We start from the raw sequence: 25,599 nt of genomic DNA on the forward strand, positions 1-25,599 counted from the left end.
AACATAGGAATTAGAAGCAGAAGTGGGCAAATTCAGCCCTTCGAGCCTGCTCTGCCATTCAGTCAGATCATGGCTGATCTCTCCCTGGTCTCAAATCCACCTCCCCACCTGTTTTCCATATCGCTTTATCCCTTTCTTATTAGAAATATATCCAACTCCTTTTTGAAACCATTCAATGATTCAGACTCTACCGCGCGATGGGGCAGCGAGTTCCACAAATTCACCACCCTCTGCAAGATGTAGTTCCTCCTCATCTCAGCTTTAAATCTACCGCCTCTCAACCTATACCTGTGACCTCTTGTTCTAGATTGCCCAATTACACGAAACAGTTGGTCTACATTTACTTTATCAACCCCTTTTAAAATTTTATATACCTCGATTAGATCCCCCTTATCCTTCTAAACTCCAGTGAGTACAAGCCCAAACTGTTTAATCTCTCCTCATACGCCAACCCTTTCATCCCCAAAATCAATCTGGTGAACCTTCTCTGAACTGCCTCCAATGCAGCAACATCCTTCCTCAAATAAAGAGACCAAAACTGGACACAATACTCCAGATGTGTGAATAGTCCAGATGTGGTCTCACCAGCACCCTATACAATTGCAACAACACTTCTCTAGTTTTATACTCCAGTCCCTTTGCAATAAATGCCAACATCCCTTTTGCCTTTTTTATTATGTGTTGCACCTGCATACTGACTTTCTGTGATTCACGAACAAAAACACCCAGATCCCACTGTCCGGATGCAACCCTCTGCCCAGGGCAGCACGGTGGCACAGTGATTAGCACTGCTGCCTCACAACGCCAGGGACCCGAGTTTGATTCCGGTCTTGGGTAACAGTCTGTGTGGAGTTTGCACATTCTTCCCTTGTCTGCGTGGGTTTCCTCCGGGTGCTGCGGTTTCCTCCCACAGTCCAAAGATCTGCAGGTTAGGTAGATTGGCCATGCTAAATTGCCTCTTAGTGTCAGGGGGACTCGCAGGGCAAATACGTCGGGTTACGGAAATAGGGCCTGGATGGGATTGTTGTCGGTGCAGATTCAGTGGGCTGAATGGCCTCATTCTGCACTGTATTATTCTATGGTTCTATGATTCCCCTAGTCCAAAACCCAGCCATTAACCACCACCTGTCCTCAGCCCATTTCATTTCCTTGTTGTGACTCTACCTTTTATTCCATGTGCTATAACTTTCCTCACAAGCCTCTTGTGTGGCACTTTATCAAATGCCTTTTGGAAGCCCTTGTACACTAGATCAACAGTATTATCCTCATTGACCCTTTCTGTTACCTCTTCAAAAACCCCAAAAATTAGTTACACACTATTTTACCTTACCAAATCTGTGCTGGATTCCCTTAACCAACCTGAACCTGCCCATGTGGTGATTGATTATCTTCCAAGTTATGTTTCTATCGCTCCTCCACCATTCAGTGGACTCTCGAGTTGCTGGGCTAAACTCTACATCTTTTTTGAAACTCTCCAGTCTTCTGGCACTATCTCCAAGTCTAAGGAAGGCTGGAAAATTATGGACAGCACCAAATTCCAACCTCACTTTCCTCAGTATCTTTAAACCAATGGTTTATACAGGTTTGACATCACCTCCTTTCTTTCGTATCCCAGGTTTCATTCCAGTCAACTACACTGCACTCCCTCCAAAATCAATATCTCATTCCTCAGGTATGGTGCCCAGATCTGCTCACTGTAACTCTAGGTGTGGTCTGACACGGGCTTTGCACGGCTGAAGCATGACCACCTTGTGTTTCATTCTAAATACCTGTACCTACCTACCTTTACCTGTCTTGACTTCTACCCATAACCCTGCACATTCTTTCTTATCGGATAACAATTCAATCCCCTCTTGAATGCCTCAATCAAATCTACCTCCACCACACTCTCAGGCGGAGCATTCTAGATCACTCGCTGCATGAAAACATTATTCCTGATGTCTCCATTGCGTCTTTTATCAATGACTTTAAATCTGTGCTCTCTGGTTTTCGATCCTTCCACCAATGGAACAATGTTTCCCTATCTGTAACCAAAAGAGAAAATGCTGGAAAATCTCAGCAGATCTGGCAGCATCTGTGAGAGAAAAGAGCTGTCTTTCGAGTCCAGTTGACCCTTTGTTAAAGCCTTTATCCAATATTTCCCTATCTACCCTGTCTAGCCTCCTCATGATTTTAAACACTTTTGCAAATCTCCTCTCAACCATCTCTTCATCAAGGAGAATTATTCCAACTTTTCCAAAGTATCTTTGAAACTGAACTTCCTCATCCCTGGAACCATTCTCATGAATAATATATGTACCCTCTCTAGTGCTTTCACATCCTTCCTAAAGTTTGGCACTCAGACCTGGATACAATACTCCAGTTCTGCCCAAACCAGTGGTTTATATAGGTTTGACGTAACCTTTTGTTCCGTACTCTATGCCCCTATTAATAAAGCCCAGGATTGCTATATGCTTTATTAACTGCTCTCTCCATCTGTCGTATCACCTTCAATCATCTATGCACAAAAACCTGAAGGACCCTCTGCTCCTGCACTCCCTTAAGAATTGTTACCTTGACTTTACATTGTTTCTCCATGTTCTTCCTTCCAAAATGAATCACCTCACACTTCCCTGATTTACATTTCATCTGTCATAGGAAAATAGGAATTAGGAGCAGAAGTCGGCAAATTCAGCCCTTCGAGCCTGCTCCGCCATTCAGTCAGATCATGGCTGATCTCTCCCTGGTCTCAAATCCACCTCCCCACCTGTTTTCCATATCGCTTTATCCCTTTCTTATTAGAAATATATCCAACTCCTTTTTGAAACCATTCAATGATTCAGACTCTACCGCGCGATGGGGCAGCGAGTTCCACAAATTCACCACCCTCTGCAAGATGTAGTTCCTCCTCATCTCAGCTTTAAATCTACCGCCTCTCAACCTATACCTGTGACCTCTTGTTCTAGATTGCCCAATTACACGAAACAGTTGGTCTACATTTACTTTATCAACCCCTTTTAAAATTTTATATACCTCGATTAGATCCCCCTTATCCTTCTAAACTCCAGTGAGTACAAGCCCAAACTGTTTAATCTCTCCTCATACGCCAACCCTTTCATCCCCAAAATCAATCTGGTGAACCTTCTCTGAACTGCCTCCAATGCAGCAACATCCTTCCTCAAATAAAGAGACCAAAACTGGACACAATACTCCAGATGTGTGAATAGTCCAGATGTGGTCTCACCAGCACCCTATACAATTGCAACAACACTTCTCTAGTTTCATACTCCAGTCCCTTTGCAATAAATGCCAACATCCCTTTTGCCTTTTTTATTATGTGTTGCACCTGCATACTGACTTTCTGTGATTCATGAACAAAAACACCCAGATCCCACTGTCCGGATGCAACCCTCTGCCCAGGGCAGCACGGTGGCACAGTGATTAGCACTGCTGCCTCACAGCGCCAGGGACCCGAGTTCGATTCCGGTCTTGGGTAACAGTCTGTGTGGAGTTTGCACATTCTTCCCTTGTCTGCGTGGGTTTCCTCCGGGTGCTGCGGTTTCCTCCCACAGTCCAAAGATCTGCAGGTTAGGTAGATTGGCCATGCTAAATTGCCTCTTAGTGTCAGGGGGACTCGCAGGGCAAATACGTCGGGTTACGGAAATAGGACCTGGATGGGATTGTTGTCGGTGCAGATTCAGTGGGCTGAATGGCCTCATTCTGCACTGTATTATTCTATGGTTCTATGATTCCCCTAGTCCAAAACCCAGCCATTAACCACCACCTGTCCTCAGCCCATTTCATTTCCTTGTTGTGACTCTACCTTTTATTCCATGTGCTATAACTTTCCTCACAAGCCTCTTGTGTGGCACTTTATCAAATGCCTTTTGGAAGCCCTTGTACACTAGATCAACAGTATTATCCTCATTGACCCTTTCTGTTACCTCTTCAAAAACCCCAAAAATTAGTTACACACTATTTTACCTCACCAAATCTGTGCTGGATTCCCTTAACTAACCTGAACTTGCCCATGTGGTGATTGATTATCTTCCAAGTTATGTTTCTATCGCTCCTCCACCATTCAGTGGACTCTAGAGTTGCTGGGCTAAACTCTACATCTTTTTTGAAACTCTCCAGTCTTCTGGCACTATCTCCAAGTCTAAGGAAGGCTGGAAAATTATGGACAGCACCAAATTCCAACCTCACTTTCCTCAGTATCTTTAAATCAGTGGTTTATACAGGTTTGACATCACCTCCTTTCTTTCGTATCCACTTGAATATCCAAATACCCATTGCATCCGGTCCTAATGCCTTCTCAGCTTTAAGTACAGACAACCTATCCAATATCTCCTGCTTATCAATGTTAAACCCGCCAAGTATCTGAACCACCTCCACTTTCAGCATTACCCGTGCAGCATCTTCTTCCTTATTATAGACGGATGCAAAGTGTTCATTTAACAGCCCAGCATTGCCCTGCTTCCATGTGTAGTAACCACCCCTTTTTGGTCCTTATGCAGCCTCATTCTTTCTTTTTCCCCCATTTTATTATTTAGAAAATTGTGGGATTCCCTGTTATATTAGCTGCCAGTTTCTTCTCATACTTTCGCTTTGCTTCTATTATTTGTTATATTCAATTCCTCCCTGAACCATCCATATTCAGCTTGGTTCCCAGTTGTATTCTGCACCTGAAAGTTGTCATGAGCACCCTTTTTCTTCTTCAACTTAATCCCTATACCTTTTATCATCCCGTTCTGGACTTGTTTTCCCTCCCTTTCTCCTTTCTGGGAGCATAACTTGACAATACCAAAACGATCTATTTTTTAAATGCAGCCATCTGTTCAGTTACAGTTTTATCTGTCAACCTTTAAATCCACTTTATCTGGGGCAGATCCATTCTGACCTCATTGAATTTGGCTTTCCCCAGTTATTTATTCTCATTCAGGATTGTTCCTTGTCCTTTTTCCATCGCCAATCTAAGCCATATGCAGCAGCTATCACTGTCCTCTAAATGTTCCCTTACCGACACTTGACCCAATTGACCCACCTCATTCCCAAGTCCTTTTTTTAAAGTTGGAAACAGACTGTTGCAGAGAATTCTCGTTTACACAATCTAGCAACAATAGTCTTTCTCTGCCCTTTAAGCTACTATCCCAGTCTATATTCTGACAACGTGTGGTAGAATACCCAATCCAATACGCTATCAAATACCCACTTTAATACCCAATCCGATACCCTATTGAATACCCTATTGTCTTAATGACAGTATGTTACTGATACATTATTCATACTGGGTCACTGACAGTGTCTTATTCACAGTGCTTACTGAGTGTGCGTTCCTGGCAGTGCGTGAGTGTGTCACTGGCTGCGCATCACTGACTGTATGTTACTGACTCTATGTTATTAATAGTGTGTAGATTACAGACAAGTTACTAAGGGTACATTATTGAAAACATGTTACCGACTGTATGTTACTGCCAGTCTGGGGTCGGTGTTATCTGTTACAGAAACTGTGTTACTGACATTCTGGCATTCACATTGTGTTATTGAGTGTGTTACTGACAGTGTGATATTCACAATATGTGCTTTTTAGAATGGAGATCAGTAACTAGTCATGTTCCACAGGGACCAGCGCTGGGACCGCTGTTATTTGTAATATATGTCAATGATCTGGAGGAAAATGTAGGTAGTTTTGCGGATGACACAAAAATTGGTGGAGTTGCAGATAGTGACAAGGATTGTCAAAGGATACAGCAGGATATAGATAGATTGCAGACTTGGGCAGAGAAGTGACAGGCGTAGTTTAATCTGGACAAATGTGAGGTGATGCATTTTAGAAGATCAAATTCAGGTGCAAATTATGCAGTAAATGGCAGAATCTTTAGGAGAATTGACATACAGAGGGATTTGGGCGTGCAGGTCCACAGATCCCTAAAAGTGGTAACACGTGGGTAAGGTGGTCAAGGAGGCACACAGCATGCTTGCCTTCATTGGCCAGGGCATCAAGTACAAAGGTTGGCAAGTTATGTTACAGCTGTATAAATCTTTAGTTAGGCCACATTTGGAATAGTGTGTGCAGTTCTGGTTGCCACACTACCAGAAGGACGTGGATGCTTTGGAGAGAATGCAAAGAAAGTTCACCAGGATGTTGCCCAGTCTGGAGGGTTTTAGGTATGAGGAGAGGTTGTATAAACTCGGATTGTTTTCACTGGAAAGATGGAGGCTGAGGGGAGACCTGATAAAGGTCTACAAAATTATGAGAGGCATAGACAGGGTGGATAGTCAAAGCCTTTTTCCCAGAGTGGAAAGGTCAACCACAAGAGGGCACAGGTTTAAGATGAGAGGTGGTAAGTTTAGAGGTGATGTGCGGGGAAAGTTTTTCGCACAGAGGGTGGTGGGTGCATGGAACGCACTGCCAGTGGAGGTGGTGGAAGCAGGCATGTTAGCAACATTCAAGGAGTGTCTTGATTGCCACATGAACGGGAGGCGAACAGAAGGATAAAAACCGTGTACTGGTGCAGACTTGGTGGGCCAAAGGGCCTGTTCCTGTGATATACTATTCTTTGTTTTCCTGTTGTTACTGACTGCATGTTATTGAGAGTGTGCTACTGACAATGTGGTATTCACAGAGAGTTACTTACAGGTTGTTATTGAGTGCGTTACCAACAGTCTGAGATCTGTTACTCACAGTGTGTTACTCAGAGTGCATTACTGACAGGGTGTTAATGTCAGTACATTAAAGGCAGAAGGAGGTTTGTGTTGTCTGTCAGTAACTGTGTTGTGCCCAATGTGTTACAGTCAGTCTGAGGTCTGTGTTATCTGTTACACAGTAAGAAGTTTAACAACACCAGGTTAAAGTCCAACAGGTTTATTTGGTAGCAAAAGCCACACAAGCTTTCGAGGCTCTAAGCCCCTTCTTCAGGTGAGTGGGAATTCTGTTCACAAACAGAACTTATAAAGACACAGACTCAATTTACATGAATAATGGTTGGAATGCGAATACTTACAACTAATCCAGTCTTTAAGAAACAAAACAATGGGAGTGGAGAGAGCATCAAGACAGGCTAAAAAGATGTGTATTGACTCTAGCAGAGTTGGCCTGGAGCTGAGATGACTGACCCTCCACAACCACAACCATCTTCCTATGTACCAGGTATGACTCAACCAGTGGAGCGTTTGCCCCCGTTACCCATTGATTCCAGTTTCACTAGGGCTCCTTGATGCCACCTCGGTCAAAAGTGGCCTTGATGGCAAGGACAATCACTCTCAGCTAGGGAGGCCAGACGTCCGGCTTTTGGCCGGACAGTCCGGCTTTTGAGCACTCTGTCCCCCGTCCGGCGCCACCTCGAGCCGGACGTTAATTTGTCCTCCTTTTTAAAAGGGCAGGCGCTCAGCTCTTTCCGGAGGATTTCCGAAGTCAGCTTCGTTCCGTGGAGTGCCCGAAGACCGGTGACGCAACCTCCGCGCCTCCGAATATGACGCAATGCTCGGTCGGAACGCAGCGCCCTCGGCTCATTCTGATCGGTGGCCTAAGATGAGTCGGGAGTGCTCGGGTGGGTGGTGACGTTCTCGGCTGTGTGGAGGCGCTTGCCGAAGCTGACGCAATGGGCGAGTGTCCAAGCACTCAGTTGTTTCCGGAGGGATCTGAAGATGAATCGGAGGGAGCTCGGATAGTGATACGATGACATTCTGGTCTGAGCTGGCACGTTGCCGAAGATGACGCAGTGGGGGGGAGGGGGGCGGGGTGGGTGGAATCGGTTGGAGCGGCTCTCCCGGAGATCTTCGGCTATTTCCGGCGGGTGCCGAAGCTGACTTGTGGGGGTGACTTGTCGGGGGGGGGGGCGCTGCCGAGGATGACGCAATGGTGCGCTCGGCTGTTTCCGGACGGTTTCCGATGATGACGCGACGCGGGGGGCTGGCTGAGCGGATGTTGTCAGTGCGCACGCGCGGCTGACATCTTTGTCTTCCTTTTTGGAAATTTGGAAATGGCCACCCTACTCTCAGCTCACCTCTGGAATTCAGCTCTTTCATCCATGTTCGAACTAAGGCTGTAATGAGGTCAAGAGCTGAGTGACCCTGGCGAAACCCAAACTGGGCATCACTGAGCAGGCTATTGCTAAGCAGGTGCTGCTTGATAGCTCTGTTGATGACAGTGTGAGGTCTGTGTTTTGTCTGTTACTAACAATGTGAGGTTTGTGTTTTCAAAGTCACTGATGTTGTGTTTTATCTGTTATTGATAGGATGAGGTCCGCTTTCTCTGTTAGTAACAATGTGAGGTCTGTGTTTTTTCTGGTCCTCGCAGTGTGAGCTCTGAGTTTTCACTATTACTGACAATGTGAGAACTGTGTTCTCAGTTACTGACAGTGTGAGGTTTGTGTTTTCTCCATTTCTGAAACGTGTGTTCTGTGTCTTCTTTGTTACTGACAGCATGAGGTCTGTGATTCCCCTATTACATATAGTGTGGATTCTGTGTTTATTGTTTCTGTAAGAAGTCTCACAACACCAGGTTACATTTGGAAAGAAATGGACTTATTAGTGATAGACAGCATGGTTTTGTGAAGGGGAGGTCAGTGTAAGTTCTGTGTATTCTATTTCTGGCAGTGTGAGGTCTGTGCCTTCTCTGTTACTCAGCAGGGTGACCTCTGTGTTTTCTCTAATTACCATCAGAGTGTAGTCTGTGTTTAATCTGTTACTGATGGTGTGAGTTTTGTGCTTTCTCTGTTACTGACAGTGCGAGGTCTTTATTTTCTCTATTATTGACAGTGTGAGGTCCGTGTTTTTTCTGGTCCTCACAGTGTTAGGTCTGAGTCTTCTCTGTTATGGACAGGGTGAAGGCTGTGTTTTCAATCATAGAATCATAGAAACCCTACAGCACAGAAAGAGGCCATTCGGCCCATCGAGTCTGCACCGACCACAATCCCACCCAGGCCCTATCCCCATATCCCTACATATTTACCCACTAATCCCTCTAACCTACGCATCTCAGGACACTAAGGGGCAATTTTATCATGGCCAATCAACCTAACCCGCACATCTTTGGACTGTGGGAGGAAACCGGAACACCCGGAGGAAACCCACGCAGACACGAGGAGAATGTGCAAACTCCACACAGACAGTGACCCGAGCCGGGAATCAAACCCAGGTCCCTGGAGCTGTGAAGCAGCAGTACTAACCACTGTGCTACCGTGCCGCCCGTAGTAACATAGTGAGGTCTGTGTTTTCATTGTTACTGACAGTGTGAGGACTATGTTTTCTCTATTTATGATGTGGAGATGCCGGCGTTGGACTTTAACCTGGTGTTGTGAGACTTCTTACTGTTCTCTGTTTATGACAGTGTGAAGTTTGTGTTTTCCCTATTAACTGCAGTGTGAATTTGTGTTCTCTCTGTTACACACAGTGAGGTCTCTGTTTTCCCTATTATTTTCAGTGTGCTATCTGTGTTTTCTCTGTTATTTACACTGTGAGGTCTGTGTTTCCCCTATTACTTACAGTGTTAGTTCTGTGCTTGCCCTATTAAAGAGGTCTGTGTTTTCTCTGTTACTTATGGTGAGTTCTTTTTTCTCTATTACTTTAAGTGTGAGGTTTGTGTTTTTCTTTTACTGACAGTGTGAAGTTGGTGTTTTCTCTGTTCCTGACTGGTCTGAGGTCAGTGTTTTCTCTATCACAGACAGGGTGAAGTCTGTGTTTTCTCTGTTAATGACACAGTGAGATCTGATTTTTCATTGTCACTGAGAGTATGAGATCTGTGTTTTCTCTGTTACTTATGATGAGTTCTTTTTTCTCTATTATTTTAACTGTGAGGTCTGTGTTTTTTCTTCTATTGACAGTATGAAGTTGGTGTTTTCTCTGACCGGTGTGAGGTCCGTGTTTTCTTATGGCTTATAGTGTGAGGTCAGTGTTTTCTTATGGCTTATAGTGTGAGGTCAGTGTTTTCTCTGTTACTGACAGTATGAAGTCTTTGTTTTCCATATTATAGACTGTGTGAGGTCTGTCTTTTTTCCTATTACAGGCAGTATGAAGTCTGTGTTTTCTCTGTGACTGACGGTGTAAGGTCAGTGTTTTCTCAGGTACTGGAAGTTTGAGGTCTGTGTTTTCAAAGTTACTGACATTGTGATGTTTGTATTTTCTCTGTTAGGTACAGAGTGATGTCTGTGCTCACTCTATTACTCTCAGCGTGAGGTGAGTGTTTTCTTTGTTGCTGATGGTGAGCTTTGTATTTTCTCCTTGAATTACAGTGAGGTCTGTGTTTTCCCTATTACTTATAGTGTGAGTTGTGTGTTTTCTCAGTTTCTGAGAGTATGAGGTCTGTGTTTACTCCATTACTGGCAGTGTGTGGTCTGTGTTTTCTCTTTTATTGACACAGCGAGGTCAGTGATTTCATTGTTACTGACAATTTGACGTCTGTGTTTTCTCCATTACTTACAGTGTGAGGTTTGTGTTTTCTCTGTTATTGACGATGTGTGTTCTATATTTTCCCTATTACTTATAGTGTCAGTTCTTTGCTTTCTCAGTTTCTGAGAGTGTGAGGTTTGTATTTTTGTTATTCTCACATTGTGATATCTGTGTTTTCTCTATTGCTGGCAGTGTGAGGTCTGTGTTTACTCTGCTTCTAGCATTGTAATGCCTTACTCAGCAGAGCAAGGTCTCTGTTTTCTATCTTACTCATTGTGTGATGTTTGTGTATTCCCTGTTATGGATAGGGTGATATCTGTTTTTTTTTCCTCTGTCATTGACGCAGTGAGGTCTGTGTTTTCATTATTACTGACAGTGTGAGGTTTGTGTTTTGATTGTTACTGACAGTATGATTTATCTGTTACTCACAGTGGTAGGTTTGTGTCTTCTCTGTTATGGATAGGGTGAAGGCTGTGTTTTCAATGTTAATGACACAGTGAGGTCTATGTTTTCAATGCTACTGACAGTGTCAGGTCTGTGTTTTTTCTTTTACTAACAATATGATATTGGTATTTTCTCTGTTCCTGACCAGTGTAAGGTTTGTGTTTTTTTTCTGTTAATTTGCAGTTTGAGGGCTGTGTTTCCTTACAGTGTGAGGTCTGTATTTTGAATACTACCATCATTCTGAGGTCTGCATGTTCTCTGTCATTCACAGCATAAGGTCTGTGTCTTCCCTGGTATGGACAGGGTGGAGCCTGTGTTTTATCTGTTACTGAAAGTGTGAGGTCTGTGTTTTTTCAGTACTTACAGTGTGAGATTTGGTGTTTCCTCTGTTACTGGCAGTGGGAGGTCTGTGTTTTCGCTGTTATTGACCATGCTAGATCTGTGTTTTCTTTATTACTGACAGTGTAATGTATGTATTTGCAATGTTCCTGAAATTGCAAGGCCTGTGTGTTCTCTCTTGATGACAGCGTGAGGTTGTGTTTTCTCTGTTACTGATCTTGATAGTCTGTGTTTTCCCGGTTATTAACAGTGTGAGGTCTGTGTTTTCTCTGTTATTGAGAGTGTGAAGTCTTTGTATTTTTTCAATTACTGACCATGCTAGGTCTGTGTTCTCTGTTACTGACAGTGTGCGTCTATGTTATGTACAGCATGAGGTCTGCGTATTCTCTATTCCTGACAGCATGAGGTCTGTTTTCTTTGTTTATGAATATACCAGGCTGTGTTTTTTCTATTGATAGTATGATATTTGTGATTTCTCTGTTCTTGACTGGTGTGAGGTCTATATTTTCTCCATTTCTTACAGTGTGTGGTCTGTGTTTCCACATCACTTCTTGTGTGAGCTCTGTGTTTTCACGATTCCTGACAGTGCATGTCTGTGTTTTATTGGTTACTGACAGTGTATGGTCTGTGTTTCGCTGTTGCTGACAGTGTATGGTCTGTTTTTTTTCTCAGTTATTGAGAGTGTGAGGTCTGTGTTTTCTCAGTTATTGAGAGTGTGAGGTCTGTGTTATCTCAGTTATTGAGAGTGTGAGGTCTGTGTTTTCTCAGTTATTGAGAGTGTGAGGTCTGTGTTATCTCAGTTACTGACCGTGCTAGGTCTGTGTTTTCTCTATTACTGACAGTGTGATGTCTGTTATTTCCCTATTACTTATGGTGTGAGTTCTATGTTTCCTCTGTTACTGGCAGGGTGAACCCTGTGTTTGCTCAGTTACTGAGCTTGCTGGATTTGCATTTTCCCTGATACTGACAGTGTGAGGTCTCTGCTTTCCTTACTACTGACAGTGTGCATCTGTATTTTTAATGTTCCTAACATTTTAAGGTCTGCCTTCTCTGTCCCTGACAGTCTGAGGTCTGTGTTTTCTCTGTTACTGAAAGTGTAAGGTATGTATTTTCAATGTTCCTGAAATTGTGAGGTATGTGTGTTCTCTCTTTCTGACAGTGTGAGGTCTGCGTTTCGCTGTTACTGGGAGTGTGAGGTCTGCGTTTCGCTGTAACTGGGAGTGTGAGGTCTGTGTTTTATCTGTTATTGATATTTTGAAGTCTGTGTTTGCACTATTACTTACAGTGTGAGGTCTGTGTTTTATCTGTTACTGACAGTGTCAGGTCTGTGGTTTTCCTATTACTGATAGTATGATGCTTGTCATTTCTTTCTTCCTGACCGGAGTGATGTATTTTTTTCTATATTACTTACAGTGTGAGGTCTGCGTTTTCCATATTACTGCCTGTGTGAGGTTCATGTTTTCAGTATTACTGAAGGTGTGTACTCTTTGTTCTCTCTGTTACTGACAGTGATGTCTGTCTTTCCAATGATACTAATTTTGAGTGGTCTGTGTTACTTCTATTACTGAAAGTAGGAGGTCATTTTTTTCTGTTACATACAAAAGTGAGGTCTGCATTCTCTGTTACTGACAGTGTGAGGTCTGTGTTTCCTCTATTACTGTGAGTATGAGGTCTGTGTTTTCCTGTAAGTGACAATGTGACATGTGTCTTTCCTCTATTACTGACCATGTGAGCTCTGTTTTACCTCTATAAATGACACTGAGAGTTTCGTTTTTCCTGTTACTTAAGGACTGAGGTCTGCGTTCTCTGTTACTCAGTAAGAAGTCTCACAACACCAGGTTAAAGTCCAACAGGTTTATTTGGCTGCAAATACCATAAGCTTTCGGAGTGCTGCTCCTTCGTCAGAAGGAGTGGAAATGTGCACTTTCCACTCCATCTGACGAAGGTGCAGCGCTCCGAAAGCTTATGGTATTTGCAGCCAAATAAACCTGTTGGACTTTAACCTGGTGTTGTGAGACTTCTTACTGTGTTCACTCCAGTCCAACGCCGGCATCTCCACATATTCTCTGTTCCTGACAGTGTGAGGTCTGCGTTCTCTGTTCCTGACAGTGTGAGGTCTGCGTTCTCTGTTACTGACAGTGTGAGGTCTGCGTTCTCTGTTCCTGACAGTGTGAGGTCTGCGTTAGAGCCTCGAAAGCTTGTGTGGCTTTTGCTACCAAATAAACCTGTTGGACTTTAACCTGGTGTTGTTAAACTTCTTTCTCTGTTACTGACAGTGCGAAGTCTGCGTTCTCTGTTCCTGACAGTGCGAAGTCTGCGTTCTCTGTTCCTGACAGGGTGAGGTCTGCGTTCTCTGTTACTGACAGTGTGAGGTCTGCGTTCTCTGTTCCTGACAGTGTGAGGTCTGCGTTCTCTGTTCCTGACAGTGCGAAGTCTGCGTTCTCTGTTCCTGACAGGGTGAGGTCTGCGTTCTCTGTTACTGACAGTGTGAGGTCTGCGTTCTCTGTTCCTGACAGTGTGAGGTCTGCGTTCTCTGTTCCTGACAGTGTGAGGTCTGCGTTCTCTGTTACTGACAGTGCGAAGTCTGCGTTCTCTGTTCCTGACAGGGTGAGGTCTGCGTTCTCTGTTACTGACAGTGTGAGGTCTGCGTTCTCTGTTACTGACAGTGCGAAGTCTGCGTTCTCTGTTACTGACAGTGCGAAGTCTGCGTTCTCTGTTCCTGACAGGGTGAGGTCTGCGTTCTCTGTTACTGACAGTGTGAGGTCTGCGTTCTCTGTTACTGACAGTGCGAAGTCTGCGTTCTCTGTTACTGACAGTGTGAAGTCTGCGTTCTCTGTTACTGACAGTGTGAGGTCTGCGTTCTCTGTTACTGACAGTGTGAGGTCTGCGTTCTCTGTTACTGACAGTGCGAAGTCTGCGTTCTCTGTTACTGACAGTGCGAAGTCTGCGTTCTCTGTTACTGACAGTGTGAGGTCTGCGTTCTCTGTTCCTGACAGTGTGAGGTCTGCGTTCTCTGTTACTGACAGTGCGAAGTCTGCGTTCTCTGTTACTGACAGTGCGAAGTCTGCGTTCTCTGTTACTGACAGTGTGAGGTCTGCGTTCTCTGTTACTGACAGTGCGAAGTCTGCGTTCTCTGTTACTGACAGTGTGAGGTCTGCGTTCTCTGTTCCTGACAGTGCGAAGTCTGCGTTCTCTGTTCCTGACAGTGCGAAGTCTGCGTTCTCTGTTACTGACAGTGTGAGGTCTGCGTTCTCTGTTACTGACAGTGCGAAGTCTGCGTTCTCTGTTCCTGACAGGGTGAGGTCTGCGTTCTCTGTTCCTGACAGTGTGAGGTCTGCGTTCTCTGTTACTGACAGTGTGAGGTCTGCGTTCTCTGTTACTGACAGTGTGAGGTCTGCGTTCTCTGTTACTGACAGTGTGAGGTCTGCGTTCTCTGTTACTGACAGTGTGAGGTCTGCGTTCTCTGTTCCTGATGTGGAGATGCCGGCGTTGGACTGGGGTAAGCACAGTAAGAAGTCTCACAACACCAGGTTAAAGTCCAACAGGTTTATTTGGTAGCAAATACGGTATTTGCTACCAAATAAACCTGTTGGACTTTAACCTGGTGTTGTGAGACTTCTTACTTCTCTGTTCCTGACAGTGTGAGGTCTGCGTTCTCTGTTCCTGACAGGGTGAGGTCTGCGTTCTCTGTTACTGACAGTGTGAGGTCTGCGTTCTCTGTTCCTGACAGTGTGAGGTCTGCGTTCTCTGTTCCTGACAGTGCGAAGTCTGCGTTCTCTGTTCCTGACAGGGTGAGGTCTGCGTTCTCTGTTACTGACAGTGTGAGGTCTGCGTTCTCTGTTCCTGACAGTGTGAGGTCTGCGTTCTCTGTTCCTGACAGTGTGAGGTCTGCGTTCTCTGTTACTGACAGTGCGAAGTCTGCGTTCTCTGTTCCTGACAGGGTGAGGTCTGCGTTCTCTGTTACTGACAGTGTGAGGTCTGCGTTCTCTGTTACTGACAGTGCGAAGTCTGCGTTCTCTGTTCCTGACAGGGTGAGGTCTGCGTTCTCTGTTACTGACAGTGTGAGGTCTGCGTTCTCTGTTACTGACAGTGCGAAGTCTGCGTTCTCTGTTACTGACAGTGTGAGGTCTGCGTTCTCTGTTACTGACAGTGTGAGGTCTGCGTTCTCTGTTACTGACAGTGCGAAGTCTGCGTTCTCTGTTACTGACAGTGCGAAGTCTGCGTTCTCTGTTACTGACAGTGTGAGGTCTGCGTTCTCTGTTACTGACAGTGTGAGGTCTGCGTTCTCTGTTCCTGACAGTGTGAGGTCTGCATTCTCTGTTACTGACAGTGCGAAGTCTGCGTTCTCTGTTACTGACAGTGTGAGCTCTGCGTTCTCTGTTACTGACAGTGCGAAGTCTGCGTTCCCTGTTACTGACAGTGTGAGGTCTGCGTTCTCTGTTCCTGACAGTGCGAAGTCTGCGTTCTCTGTTCCTGACAGTGCGAAGTCTGCGTTCTCTGTTACTGACAGTGTGAGGTCTGCGTTCTCTGTTACTGACAGTGCAAAGTCTGCGTTCTCTGTTCCTGACAGGGTGAGGTCTGCGTTCTCTGTTCCTGACAGTGTGAGGTCTGCGTTCTCTGTTACTGACAGTGTGAGGTCTGCGTTCTCTGTTACTGACAGTGTGAGGTCTGCGTTCTCTGTTACTGACAGTGTGAGGTCTGCGTTCTCTGTTACTGACAGTGTGAGGTCTGCGTTCTCTGTTCCTGATGTGGAGATGCCGGCGTTGGACTGGGGTAAGCACAGTAAGAAGTCTCACAACACCAGGTTAAAGTCCAACAGGTTTATTTGGTAGCAAATACGGTATTTGCTACCAAATAAACCTGTTGGACTTTAACCTGATGTTGTGAGACTTCTTACTTCTCTGTTCCTGACAGTGTGAGGTCTGCGTTCTCTGTTCCTGACAGTGTGAGGTCTGCGTTCTCTGTTACTGACAGTGTGAGGTCTGCGTTCTCTGTTACTGACAGTGCGAAGTCTGCGTTCTCTGTTACTGACAGTGTGAGGTCTGCGTTCTCTGTTACCGACAGTGTGAGGTCTGCGTTCTCTGTTACTGACAGTGTGAGGTCTGCGTTCTCTGTTCCTGACAGTGTGAGGTCTGCGTTCTCTGTTCCTGACAGTGTGAGGTCTGCGTTCTCTGTTCCTGACAGTGTGAGGTCTGCGTTCTCTGTTACTGACAGTGCGAAGTCTGCGTTCTCTGTTCCTGACAGTGTGAGGTCTGCGTTCTCTGTTACTGACAGTGTGAGGTCTGCGTTCTCTGTTCCTGACAGTGCGAAGTCTGCGTTCTCTGTTCCTGACAGGGTGAGGTCTGCGTTCTCTGTTACTGACAGTGTGAGGTCTGCGTTCTCTGTTCCTGACAGTGTGAGGTCTGCGTTCTCTGTTCCTGACAGTGTGAGGTCTGCGTTCTCTGTTACTGACAGTGCGAAGTCTGCGTTCTCTGTTCCTGACAGGGTGAGGTCTGCGTTCTCTGTTACTGACAGTGTGAGGTCTGCGTTCTCTGTTACTGACAGTGCGAAGTCTGCGTTCTCTGTTACTGACAGTGCGAAGTCTGCGTTCTCTGTTCCTGACAGTGTGAGGTCTGCGTTCTCTGTTACTGACAGTGTGAGGTCTGCGTTCTCTGTTACTGACAGTGCGAAGTCTGCGTTCTCTGTTACTGACAGTGTGAGGTCTGCGTTCTCTGTTACTGACAGTGTGAGGTCTGCGTTCTCTGTTACTGACAGGGTGAGGTCTGCGTTCTCTGTTACTGACAGTGTGAGGTCTGCGTTCTCTGTTACTGACAGTGTGAGGTCTGCGTTCTCTGTTACTGACAGTGTGAGGTCTGCGTTCTCTGTTACTGACAGTGTGAGGTCTGCGTTCTCTGTTACTGACAGTGCGAAGTCTGCGTTCTCTGTTACTGACAGTGTGAGGTCTGCGTTCTCTGTTACTGACAGTGCGAAGTCTGCGTTCTCTGTTACTGACAGTGTGACGTCTGCGTTCTCTGTTACTGACAGTGCGAAGTCTGCGTTCTCTGTTACTGACAGTGTGAGGTCTGCGTTCTCTGTTACTGACAGTGCGAAGTCTGCGTTCTCTGTTACTGACAGTGTGAGGTCTGCGTTCTCTGTTACTGACAGTGTGAGGTCTGCGTTCTCTGTTACTGACAGTGCGAAGTCTGCGTTCTCTGTTCCTGACAGTGCGAAGTCTGCGTTCTCTGTTACTGACAGTGTGAGGTCTGCGTTCTCTGTTACTGACAGTGTGAGGTCTGCGTTCTCTGTTCCTGACAGTGTGAGGTCTGCATTCTCTGTTACTGACAGTGCGAAGTCTGCGTTCTCTGTTACTGACAGTGCGAAGTCTGCGTTCTCTGTTACTGACAGTGTGAGCTCTGCGTTCTCTGTTACTGACAGTGCGAAGTCTGCGTTCCCTGTTACTGACAGTGTGAGGTCTGCGTTCTCTGTTCCTGACAGTGCGAAGTCTGCGTTCTCTGTTCCTGACAGTGCGAAGTCTGCGTTCTCTGTTACTGACAGTGTGAGGTCTGCGTTCTCTGTTACTGACAGTGCAAAGTCTGCGTTCTCTGTTCCTGACAGGGTGAGGTCTGCGTTCTCTGTTCCTGACAGTGTGAGGTCTGCGTTCTCTGTTACTGACAGTGTGAGGTCTGCGTTCTCTGTTACTGACAGTGTGAGGTCTGCGTTCTCTGTTACTGACAGTGTGAGGTCTGCGTTCTCTGTTACTGACAGTGTGAGGTCTACGTTCTCTGTTCCTGATGTGGAGATGCCGGCGTTGGACTGGGGTAAGCACAGTAAGAAGTCTCACAACACCAGGTTAAAGTCCAACAGGTTTATTTGGTAGCAAATACGGTATTTGCTACCAAATAAACCTGTTGGACTTTAACCTGATGTTGTGAGACTTCTTACTTCTCTGTTCCTGACAGTGTGAGGTCTGCGTTCTCTGTTCCTGACAGTGTGAGGTCTGCGTTCTCTGTTACTGACAGTGTGAGGTCTGCGTTCTCTGTTACTGACAGTGCGAAGTCTGCGTTCTCTGTTACTGACAGTGTGAGGTCTGCGTTCTCTGTTACTGACAGTGTGAGGTCTGCGTTCTCTGTTACTGACAGTGTGAGGTCTGCGTTCTCTGTTACTGACAGTGCGAAATCTGCGTTCTCTGTTACTGACAGTGTGAGGTCTGCGTTCTCTGTTACTGACAGTGCGAAGTCTGCGTTCTCTGTTACTGACAGTGTGACGTCTGCGTTCTCTGTTACTGACAGTGCGAAGTCTGCGTTCTCTGTTACTGACAGTGTGAGGTCTGCGTTCTCTGTTACTGACAGTGCGAAGTCTGCGTTCTCTGTTACTGACAGTGTGAGGTCTGCGTTCTCTGTTACTGACAGTGTGAGGTCTGCGTTCTCTGTTACTGACAGTGCGAAGTCTGCGTTCTCTGTTCCTGACAGTGCGAAGTCTGCGTTCTCTGTTACTGACAGTGTGAGGTCTGCGTTCTCTGTTACTGACAGTGTGAGGTCTGCGTTCTCTGTTCCTGACAGTGTGAGGTCTGCATTCTCTGTTACTGACAGTGCGAAGTCTGCGTTCTCTGTTACTGACAGTGCGAAGTCTGCGTTCTCTGTTACTGACAGTGTGAGCTCTGCGTTCTCTGTTACTGACAGTGCGAAGTCTGCGTTCCCTGTTACTGACAGTGTGAGGTCTGCGTTCTCTGTTCCTGACAGTGCGAAGTCTGCGTTCTCTGTTCCTGACAGTGCGAAGTCTGCGTTCTCTGTTACTGACAGTGTGAGGTCTGCGTTCTCTGTTACTGACAGTGCAAAGTCTGCGTTCTCTGTTCCTGACAGGGTGAGGTCTGCGTTCTCTGTTCCTGACAGTGTGAGGTCTGCGTTCTGTGTTACTGACAGTGTGAGGTCTGCGTTCTCTGTTACTGACAGTGTGAGGTCTGCGTTCTCTGTTACTGACAGTGTGAGGTCTGCGTTCTCTGTTACTGACAGTGTGAGGTCTACGTTCTCTGTTCCTGATGTGGAGATGCCGGCGTTGGACTGGGGTAAGCACAGTAAGAAGTCTCACAACACCAGGTTAAAGTCCAACAGGTTTATTTGGTAGCAAATACGGTATTTGCTACCAAATAAACCTGTTGGACTTTAACCTGATGTTGTGAGACTTCTTACTTCTCTGTTCCTGACAGTGTGAGGTCTGCGTTCTCTGTTCCTGACAGTGTGAGGTCTGCGTTCTCTGTTACTGACAGTGTGAGGTCTGCGTTCTCTGTTACTGACAGTGCGAAGTCTGCGTTCTCTGTTACTGACAGTGTGAGGTCTGCGTTCTCTGTTACCGACAGTGTGAGGTCTGCGTTCTCTGTTACTGACAGTGTGAGGTCTGCGTTCTCTGTTCCTGACAGTGTGAGGTCTGCGTTCTCTGTTCCTGACAGTGTGAGGTCTGCGTTCTCTGTTCCTGACAGTGTGAGGTCTGCGTTCTCTGTTACTGACAGTGCGAAGTCTGCGTTCTCTGTTCCTGACAGTGTGAGGTCTGCGTTCTCTGTTACTGACAGTGTGAGGTCTGCGTTCTCTGTTCCTGACAGTGCGAAGTCTGCGTTCTCTGTTCCTGACAGGGTGAGGTCTGCGTTCTCTGTTACTGACAGTGTGAGGTCTGCGTTCTCTGTTCCTGACAGTGTGAGGTCTGCGTTCTCTGTTCCTGACAGTGTGAGGTCTGCGTTCTCTGTTACTGACAGTGCGAAGTCTGCGTTCTCTGTTCCTGACAGGGTGAGGTCTGCGTTCTCTGTTACTGACAGTGTGAGGTCTGCGTTCTCTGTTACTGACAGTGCGAAGTCTGCGTTCTCTGTTACTGACAGTGCGAAGTCTGCGTTCTCTGTTCCTGACAGTGTGAGGTCTGCGTTCTCTGTTACTGACAGTGTGAGGTCTGCGTTCTCTGTTACTGACAGTGCGAAGTCTGCGTTCTCTGTTACTGACAGTGTGAGGTCTGCGTTCTCTGTTACTGACAGTGTGAGGTCTGCGTTCTCTGTTACTGACAGGGTGAGGTCTGCGTTCTCTGTTACTGACAGTGTGAGGTCTGCGTTCTCTGTTACTGACAGTGTGAGGTCTGCGTTCTCTGTTACTGACAGTGTGAGGTCTGCGTTCTCTGTTACTGACAGTGTGAGGTCTGCGTTCTCTGTTACTGACAGTGCGAAGTCTGCGTTCTCTGTTACTGACAGTGTGAGGTCTGCGTTCTCTGTTACTGACAGTGCGAAGTCTGCGTTCTCTGTTACTGACAGTGTGACGTCTGCGTTCTCTGTTACTGACAGTGCGAAGTCTGCGTTCTCTGTTCCTGACAGTGTGAGGTCTGCGTTCTCTGTTACTGACAGTGCGAAGTCTGCGTTCTCTGTTACTGACAGTGTGAGGTCTGCGTTCTCTGTTACTGACAGTGCGAAGTCTGCGTTCTCTGTTACTGACAGTGCGAAGTCTGCGTTCTCTGTTACTGACAGTGTGAAGTCTGCGTTCTCTGTTACTGACAGTGCGAAGTCTGCGTTCTCTGTTCCTGACAGTGTGAGGTCTGCGTTCTCTGTTACTGACAGTGTGAGGTCTGCGTTCTCTGTTACTGACAGTGCGAAGTCTTCGTTCTCTGTTCCTGATGTGGAGATGCTGGCGTTGGACTAGGGTAAACACAGTAGGAAGTTTAACAACACCAGGTTAAAGTCCAACAGGTTTATTTGGTAGCAAAAGCCACACAAGCTTTCGGAGCTCCAAGCCCCTTCTTCAGGTGAGTGGGAATTCTGTTCACAAACAGGGCATATAAAGACACAAACTCAATTTACATGAATACTCATGTTGTTTGTTTCTTCAAGACTTGATTAGCTGTAAGTATTCGCATTCCAACCATTATTCATGTAAATTGAGTCTGTGTCTTTATATGCCCTGTTTGTGAACAGAATTCCCACTCACCTGAAGAAGGGGCTTGGAGCTCCGAAAGGTTGTGTGGCTTTTGCTACCAAATAAACCTGTTGGACTTTAACCTGGTGTTGTTAAACTTCTTTCTCTGTTACTGACAGTGTGAGGTCTGCGTTCTCACTGTTATGGTTTGTATCATGTCTGTGTTCTTTTACTGACAGAATGTGGTTGGTGTTTTTTTCCATTTTGGACTGGTGCAAGGTCTGTGTTTTCTCTATTACTTACAATGTGAGATGTGTTTTCTCTGTTACATACAGTGGAGGCCTGTGTTCTATATTACTGTGTTTTCTTTGTTACTGGGGGTGTGTTTTCAATGTTACTGATATTTTGGGGTCTGTGTTTACTCTATTACTTATAGTGTGAGGTGTGTGTTTTACATATTACATACAGTGTGAGGTGTGTGTTTTCAGTAGCACTGAATGCGTGAGCTATTTGATCTCACTGTTACTGACAGTGATGTCTGTGTTTCCACGCACTAACTTTGAGAGGTCTGTGTTTTTTCCATTGGCAGTGGCATGGTGGCACAGTGGTTAGCACTGCTGCCTCACAGTGCCAGGGACCTGGGTTTGATTCCTGGCTTGGGTCACTGTGTGGCGTTTATACGTTCTCCCCGTGTCTGCATGGGTTTCCTCTGGGCACTCTGGTTTCCTCCCACACACCAAAGATGTGCGGGTTAGGTGGATTAGCCATGCTAAATTGCGCCTTAGTGTCAGGGGGACTAGCTAGGGTAAATGCATGGGGTTGTGGGGATAGAGCCTGTGTGCGATTGTGGTCGGTGCAGACTTGATGGGCCGAATGGCCTCCTTCTGCACTTTAGGGATTCCATGATTCTAGGATTCTCTGATTCTATTAGAAACATAGAAAAACTACAGCACAAAACAGGCCCTTCAGTCCCACAAGTTGTGCCGAACATATCCCTACCTTCTAGACCTACCTATAACCCTCCATCCTATTAAGTCCCATGTACTCATCCAGGAGTCTCTTAAAAGACCCTATTGAGTTTGCCTCCACCACCACTGACGGCAGCCGATTCCACTCGCCCACCACCCTGTGCGAAAAACTTCCCCCTAACATTTCCCCTGTACCTACCCCCCAGCACCTTAAACCTGTGTCCTCTCGTAGCAGACATTTCCACCCTGGGAAAAAGCCTCCGTGAGTCCACCCGATCTATGCCTCTCAACATCTTATATACCTCTATTAGGTCTCCTCTCATCCTACGTCTCTCCAAGGAGAAAAGACCGAGCTCCCTCAGCCTATCCTCATAAGGCATGCCACTCAATCCAGGCAACATCCTTGTAAATCTCCTCTGCACCCTTTCAATCGTTTCCACATCCTTCCTGTAATGAGGCGACCAGAACTGAGCACAGTACTCCAAGTGGGGTCTGACGAGGGTCTTATATAGCTGCATCATTATCCCCGGACTCCTAAACTCAATCCCTCGATTGATAAAGGCCAGCATACCATACGCCTTCTTAACCACCTCCTCCACCTGCGGGGCCGATTTTAGAGTCCTATGGACCCGGATGCCAAGGTCCTTCTGATCCTCTACAGTACTAAGAGTCTTTCCCTTTATATTGTACTCCTTCATCCCCTTTGACCTGTCAAAATGGACCACTACACGTTTATCTGGGTTGAAGTCCATCTGCCACTTCTCCACCCAGTCTTGCATCCTATCTATGTCCTTCTATAACTTCTGACATCCCTCCAGACTATCCACAACCCCACTAACCTTCGTGTCATCGGCAAACTTACCAACCCATCCCTTCACTTCCTCATCCAGGTCATTTATGAAAATGACAAACAGCAAGGGTCCCAGAACAGATCCCTGGGGCACACCACTGGTGACCGACCTCCATTTAGAAAAAGACCCATCTATACCCACCCTCTGCCTCCTTTGGGCAAGCCAGTTCTGGGTCCACAGGGCAGCAGCCCCTTGGATCCCATGCCCTCTCACTTTTTCGAGAAGCCTTGCATGGGAGACCTTATCGAACGCCTTGCTAAAATCCATTTAAACCACATCTACCACTTTCCCTTCGTCAATGTGTTTCGTCACATTTTTGAAGAACTCCACCAGGCTCGTAAGGCACGATCTGCCTTTGACAAAACCATGCTGAGTATTCTTGAGAATACTAAACCTCTCTAAATGCTCATACATCTTGTCCCTCAGGATCTTCTCCATCAGCTGACCAACCACTGAGGTTAGACTCACCGGTCGGTAATTTCCTGGGCTATCCCTAATCCCCTTCTTGAAAATAGGAACCACATCCGCAATCCTCCAATCCTCTGGCACCTCCCCCGTCTCCCTCGACGACGCAAAGATCATCGCCAGAGGCTCTGCAATCTCTTCCCTCGCCTCCCACAGTAACCTGGGGTACATCCCATCCGGACCCGGCGACTTATCTATCTTGATGCGTATCTTGATTACTGGTGATGTGAGTTCAGTTTTTTCTCTGTTACATATAGGGTGAGGACTGTATTCTCTCTGTTACTGCGAGTGTCGGGTCAGTGTTTTTTCTGTTACTGACCGTCTGTTTTTTCTCTATTGCTGACAGTGTGGTGTTCGTGTTTCCTCAATTACTGACGAGAGGACAAATTTTCCCATTCTGCCTGCCATGGGAATCATAGAGGGCGAGGGGTGGACCATGGAAAGATAGAGTCATAGAGGTTTACAGCATGGAAACAGGCCCTTCGGCCCAACTTGTCCATGCCGCCCTTTTTTTTTAAAACCACGAAGCTAATCCCAATTTCCTGCATTTGGCCCATATCCCTCTATACCCATCGTACCCCTGTAACTAACTAAATGCTTTTTAAAAGACAAAATTGTACCCGCCTCTACTACTACCTCTGGCAGCTTGTTCCAGACACTCACCACCCTCTGTGTGAAAAAATTGCCCCTCTGGACACTTTTGTATCTCTCCCCTCTCACCTTAAACCTATACCCCCTAGTTTTAGACTCCCCTACCTTTGGGAAAAGATATTGACTATCTAGCTGATCTATGCCCCTCATAATTTTAAAGACCTCTCTAAGATCACCCCTCAGCCTCCTACGCTCCAGAGAAAAAAGTCCCAGTCTATCCAGCCTCCCCTTATAACTCAATCCATCAAGTCCCAGTAGAATGCTCGTAAATCTTTTCTGCACTCTTTCTAATTTAATAATATCCTTTCTATAATAGGGTGACCAGAATTGCACACAGTATTCCAAGTGTGGCCTTACCAATGTCTTGTACAACTTCAACAAGACGTCCCAACTCCTGTATTCAATGTTCTGACCGATGAAACCAAGCATGCCGAATGCCTTCTTCACCACTCTGTCCACCTGTGACTCCATTTTCAAGGAGCTATGAACACCCCAATGCCCTATCATTAACTGAGTAAGTCCTGCCCTGGTTCAATCTACCAAATGCATCACCTCGCATTTGTCTAAATTAAACTCCATCTGCCATTCATCAGCCCACTGGCCCAATTGATCAAGATCCCGTTGCAATTGGAGATAACTTTCTTCACTGCCCACTATGCCACCAATCTTGGTGTCATCTGCAAACTTACTAACCATGCCTCCTATATTCTCATGCAAATCATTAATATAAATGACAAATAACAGTGGACCCAGCACTGATCCCTGAGGCACACCGCTGATCACAGGTCTCCAGTTTGAAAAACAACCCTCTACAACCACCCTCTGGCTTCTGTCAAGAAGCCAATTTTGTATCCATTTAGATACCTCACCCTGGATCTTGTGAGATTTAACCTTGTGCAACAATCTACTATGTGGTACCTTGTCAAAGGCCTTGCTAAAGTCCATGTAGACAACATCAGCTGCTCTACCCTTATCTACCTTCTTGGTTACCCCTTCAAAAAACTCAATCAAATTTGTGAGACATGATTTTCCACTCACAAAGCCATGATGATTGTCCCTAATCAGTCCTTGCATCTCTAAATGCCTGTAGATCCTGTCTCTCAAAATACCTTCCAACAATTTACCTACCACAGATGTGAGGCTCACTGGCCTGTAGTTCCCAGGCTTTTCCCTGCAGCCCTTTTTAAACAAAGGCACAATATTTGCCACTCTCCAATCTTCAGGCACCTCACCCGTGATTATCGATGGTTCAAATATCTCGGCTAGGGGACCCGCAATTTCCTCCTTAGCTCCCAGAATGTCCTGGGGTATACTTCATCAGGTCCCGGGGATTTATCTACCTTGATTGCGCTTTAAGACTTCCAGCATCTCCTTCTCTGTAATATGTACACTCCTCACGACATCACTATTTATTTCCCCAAGTTCCCGAACATCCATGCTTTTCTCAATATTAAATACTGATGAGAAATATTCATTTAGGATCTCACCCATCTCTTGTGGATCCGCACATAGATGACCTTGTTGATCCTTAAGAAGCCCTAGTCTCTCCCTTGTTACTCTTTTGCCGTTTATGTATTTGTCCTATCTCTTTGGATTCTCCTTTGCCTTATCTGCCAAAACAATCTCGTGTCCCCTTTTAGCCCTCCTGATTTTTCT

Source organism: Mustelus asterias, chromosome 22 (assembly GCF_964213995.1).
Source record: "Mustelus asterias chromosome 22, sMusAst1.hap1.1, whole genome shotgun sequence".
NCBI classification, from domain to species: Eukaryota; Metazoa; Chordata; class Chondrichthyes; order Carcharhiniformes; family Triakidae; genus Mustelus; species Mustelus asterias.